Here is a 5,072-nt window from a genome sequence, read left to right as displayed (position 1 = left end):
CACATTCTGAATTCGTGTCCAAAGGTTGGACGTGGGAGCGGTGGGCAGGTGTGAAGACGAGGGGCAGACTGGGTGGACGCAGCTCTGAAACAAAGGGGCTTGTGGGTTGGGGAGTAACTACCGACCAACCCTGCAACTCACAGGACTTAAAGAACCTGCTGCCATATTTACTGTGTCATATTTGGATAAAACATGAACTGTTGTTCTGTCGTCTCTTCGTCACAGTCAGAGATCAGCCCACGGTCGAGCCCACCGCTCCTCCCCTCATGTCTCTGCCCAGGCTGCTGTGCACCGTCCTGCTGTTTGTCATCTACACTGCCATAATGATCATGTGTATATACCTGTACCGAAGGCTGGCTCGAGGTAAGAAACCCTGGTAATAAAACAATATATTGATCCCTGTACATATTATCTATCATATCAAGGTACAAGATACTAGTGGTGAAGACTCAGTTCACTGTAATATCATTTAGTCGATATAGTTAAATCACCTCAACTTAAAATTTATCAACTATTGCAGAACATTCAAGAATTCAAGTCTTGCAACGTAAAATGGGTTCTTGTGTTTTCTGGGATTGGATAATGAATAAAGCCTTTCTCTGCTCTTCCTGCAGCTCGAGCTGACGCTAAGAGAGGAGCTGCTGCTGCTGGTCTCATAGCTGAATGATGAGTCCTGTTTCCCGCTCGGAGGAAGAAGAAGAGGAAGAAGAAATTACACTGAACAACCGACCAATTATATCCTGAACAATATTACTACTTACTTATTATTTTTATTTATCCTTTATTCAAAATGTTTTATTATTTTATTGTTTAATCATCTCACAGCTACTTTAACATGATGCTTAAATGACGTCTACATGGTTTATTTAATAACGTGCACGCAGTGAACCGTGTTGAAAATGTTCTCGTTCATAAATCTGATGAGTTTTATTTTTAAAAAATAGTCAAACTGCCAATAAGCTTGATGCTGTATACATTATATTATGTACCAATGTTTATCTGTACTGTCTTTGCTAAGCTACTAACTAAGAAACAATAAATAAAAACCAAAAAATAAAAATGTAGTGTGTACGTAGCCTAAGGGTCTGAATCCTGTTTTTATATCTTTTTATATCCTGTTATCTTGAGAAAACAGATAACGGAGCTTTGTTTTCTCGAGATAACGGGATAGAAACACTTATGAGTTTGGCCTTTCTCAGCTTCTGTAGTCATCAGCTGGACCACATCATATACTTGTTTGCTATCTCGGCATAATTTGCTGAAAGATGTTGTGAACTACAGCCATGCTGGCAGCTCTGTGATAGATAGATAGATAGATAGATAGATAGATAGATAGATAGATAGATAGATAGATAGATAGATAGATAGATAGATAGATAGATAGACTCGAGACTGTAAAATTAGTTTCCTAATCTTACTAATCACAGTTAAATTCAGTATCGACACACAAACAAATACGAGGTCGGTTTCCATATAATGGAAAGTCTCACTGGTGAGTGAACTGCAGCGTTGGAAAAGAATGAGACGGTTGTTTATATGTAAAAGTAAAATGGTTTAAGCGTCTCAGCAGTGAAATGGACGAATCCTTAGTGAGTGAATTAATGATTATTCCAGTGTCAGCCAGAGGAGGGCGACAGGTTCTCAGCAGGTTTCTCAAGGCCTCCAGTTACTGGAACTGTTATCTGTCAGAAACCTTGAATCAAACCTCTTGTTCCCCTTCCTCAAAGACAAGAACGCAGAACAAAATCCGGCGTGGCAGCAACCACAACAGTCGCTCTGAGATATCCACCACGAAACAATACAGGTGAATCTTTAAAGGAATATTACAACATTTAGGGAAATGTACTGGTTTGCTGGAAAAGATTGATTTATTTATAACTTCTCCCTGTTGTACTGAAAGTCGGCCAGTTGAATTCATGAAAGACTCACTGTTGTAAAGTCACAGAGGTGTAACATTATTTTTATTACTGTCATAACCAGACACCACGTAGCTGTAACATTGCCGGGTTATTTGGTGATAACTGGCAAAATGAAGTTGTTGCAGACGATACAAGACAGAGAATCATCATCAGATTAAGATGTGGCGTGCTGCACATACATTTCTTATAAATTATAAATTATATTAATGACAAATAATCAAATTTGTTGCAAAGAAAATAAACAGTGATTTAAGTGACACAACAGCACAACAGTCTTGACTTAAATGACATAAGAACTAAGGCAAATATGAAAACTGAAAATGTAAGAGAATCAAGGGGCGCATAAATACATAATCAAATACAAACATATTCATTCAGAGGTGATAGGGGGAAAAATTAATAATATTCCAAAGTAGTACAATATTTTCTGTTCATGATGAAAGTGTGGCGGCCCAGGACACATTTGCGTTCACACTGCTAACATGTGATGTAGTCACACTGCTAGGATCTCAATGCGTCTCAGGTGCATCCACCTGTAAAGCTGTCCCCTTGTGATCAGGTCGTTTGGCATCTGAGGAATGTAGTGATCTACAATGTTTGTAGGGATGGAGAAGACGTCGCTCCCAGGACCGTGTGTGACGGAGGATTCTCACTGTTGATGTTGTTGTTCTTCTTCCTCCTCCAAGCAGAACTCAGGACTCATCATTAAGCTGGATGCAGTTCTTCATCAGCTGCAGCAGCAGGAAGAGCGAAGAGGGGAGAAGGTCTTTCTTCAGTGGAATGGTTTTATTTTTACCTACTTTAACATTTATTCATATTCCAAACAGCTCTAAACAATTCTCGACATTGGTCACAGAGTTGACAGATATTTACTAACAAAGTCTGTATTCAGAAACTGAGCCTTAAAACCAGCCGTCAGGACTTCTGGAACTTTGTGATGTCACAACAAAGCAGTCACCAAGCCCCGCCCACCTGGACCCACCATCCAAACCTTGCAGGATTTGATTTCTCTGAGTGTTTTTACCTTAAATCTACTTTATTTTTATTGGACCACTCAGAAAACAGTCAGCCAATCAGAAGAGAGGCTCATACATCATCACTGACGCTAAATGTTTTTGTTTTCTTACCCTGCTCGTTATCCGTGACATTCCCGTCATCGTATCGCCTGGATAGTGGCTGCATTTCCATGTTGTTTACCGGCTCTGCCCTTGCTGTGTGTGCAGAAGTAAACACTTAGTTCATTCTGTGTATTGGTGAAACAGTAACATCACTGATACTGGACACCAAACATTATATTCAGTGACAGTGGTTTATCATGTTGTATGGAAACTTTTTATCCTACAATATGTGAGCATGGCGGCTACAGTCTACTTCAGGTTGGGGAAAAAAACAGAGTTTAGGTGTTGTGGTGTGTGAAAGGACAGGACCTTTACTTTGACACACTCCTTCCTGTCTATCAGTAGTAAACTGCTGTAATTATCGTATCACACGTTTTAATATATTCTGACAGTGCAGTTGGGATATTGATAAGTTCAATGTCAAGAGGTTTGGAAGGAGAAATAAGTGACTTACGTTCTGAAGATTTCTTTTTTCGGCTTAAGACAACACCAACACCAACAAAAAAAACAGCAACAACAACACCAGCACCAGCACCAACATAAACACCAGCACCAACAGGAGCAGGTGTTGTCCGATCCTTCATAGCACCTGGAAGAAAAGAAGACACACCGAGCAGAGAGAGCAGGTGAAGAGGGAGAGAGAGAGAAGTCATCGCTAACGAGGCTTTGTACTAACGACTATGACCGAGACAGTACATAAAGACTAAACTATTGTTGATCCAGACAGAGGCTGTGCTCTGTGTGAGAGACTGAATAAGGAAGATAGTCTGTCTCCGGCCCCGGTGGTTCACCAGAGGCCTGTACTACGGAGCAGGTTATCACCTGGCTCAGGTAACCCTGGGTCACCTGTCCAGTGACGAGTGCGTTCCTGTGAAAGAGGCGGAGTTGTTAATTATAAGCAACATCGTCATGAAGTTCTTAATATGATATGAAAAGACAGGCTGACACTTTCCGGTAAGTTTGGTTGTAACAACGTCCAAAAGTGATGTTCAACAATATGATCACATGACTGGAATAAAAAAATATTATTTCAATGGCTAAATATAATTACTATTTAAGTCAGACTTAAGATATATTGTAAATAAGTGCATGAATTATCATCACGTTTGAGTAAAAGTTAATGTCAGACAAAGAAGAGAGAAGTAGTTGATGTCTGATGAGTCAGTCTGACAGGAATGTTCATTTATAATCATGGAAATAATTAACAGTGTGTGGCTAATTGTTCTAATCAAAGACATCAAAGGTTTGGTTTTTATTTCCAGCTGTGGTCACAGAGTCTCGTCATGTTGTTCTGAGCTGCAGTGATGAAGAAGAGAGTAAAACCTTCATCACTGTCAGGAATCCTGTCGGATTAAAGAATATCTGTTCAATTCAAATGAAACTATAATAGTTGTCATATTTATTAAGCATGATAAACTCTAAATGAGTGAACCACAGTGTTAACGTGAAGTTACCTCGATAACCTCAGATCCTGCTTCATAGGACAGACCGCTAGCGGAGCGTCATTCGGGTTTACTTCATAACAACAGACACAAACAAGGTATAAAACTGTAAACCCTAGAATACAGTATGTTTTTGGCTGGACTGCAAATATCTGTGACTGACCGACCGACCGACCGACCGACCGACCGACCGACCGACCATAGTTGAGCGATCATCAGCTGAGAGATCACATTTCCACCATTTACTGTTCCACGACACTTTTCAACTACATCCTCAAGTGACCGTACGTGGTCCAGCATTATTCTAGGTTTTGACTTAGTCTTATTTCAATGAAGACATTTTCTGACCTGTGCTGCCGTTCAGATCTCCCATCGTATTCTTTACAACTGTAAGAGAAAATATAATACAGATATATGTTATCACCTGTTATTCACTTACTGCCTTTCAATACAGAGGATTGAGTGTTGTTGTGTCACTGTCCTTTTCTATTACTCTTTTCCTAATAAAGTTTGTAATGGCAGGTTCAATTGTTGAAGAGTTCTCAGATGGTTGATTTCTTATTTTACACGGGGCTCTTCATCACTTAAAGATC

The 5,072-nt window shown here is 39.9% G+C and overlaps 2 long non-coding RNA genes across 3 annotated transcripts in view; one reads left to right on the top strand and one right to left on the bottom strand.

The window, feature by feature from the left end:
- The window catches only part of LOC147819232 (uncharacterized), a 1,523-nt gene extending 448 nt beyond the window's left edge, over positions 1–1,075 (top strand). The window contains exons 2-3 of the long non-coding RNA XR_015437111.1: positions 226–363; positions 615–1,075. This is a non-coding gene — a long non-coding RNA (uncharacterized LOC147819232). The remainder of the gene's footprint in view (positions 1–225; positions 364–614) is intronic.
- Positions 1,076–1,931: 856 nt separating this feature from the next.
- On the bottom strand, positions 1,932–5,057 carry LOC147819231 (uncharacterized). 2 transcript variants are annotated; one of them, XR_015437113.1, is made up of 4 exons: positions 4,828–5,057; positions 3,492–3,626; positions 3,047–3,130; positions 1,932–2,650 (listed from the first exon to the last, which is right to left on the bottom strand). It is a non-coding gene; the product is annotated as an uncharacterized LOC147819231 (long non-coding RNA). The 2 variants fall into 2 exon arrangements; XR_015437112.1 differs by lacking the exon at positions 4,828–5,057 and having other exon boundaries at positions 3,492–4,640.
- Between the last annotated feature and the right edge of the window lie 15 nt (positions 5,058–5,072).

This window comes from Seriola lalandi, unplaced genomic scaffold (genome assembly GCF_002814215.2).
Source record: "Seriola lalandi dorsalis isolate HSWRI2012SDOR001 ecotype SW California unplaced genomic scaffold, Sedor1 jcf7180002054209, whole genome shotgun sequence".
Lineage (NCBI taxonomy): Eukaryota > Metazoa > Chordata > Actinopteri > Carangiformes > Carangidae > Seriola > Seriola lalandi.
This window is presented reverse-complemented; position numbering and strand designations above follow the sequence as displayed.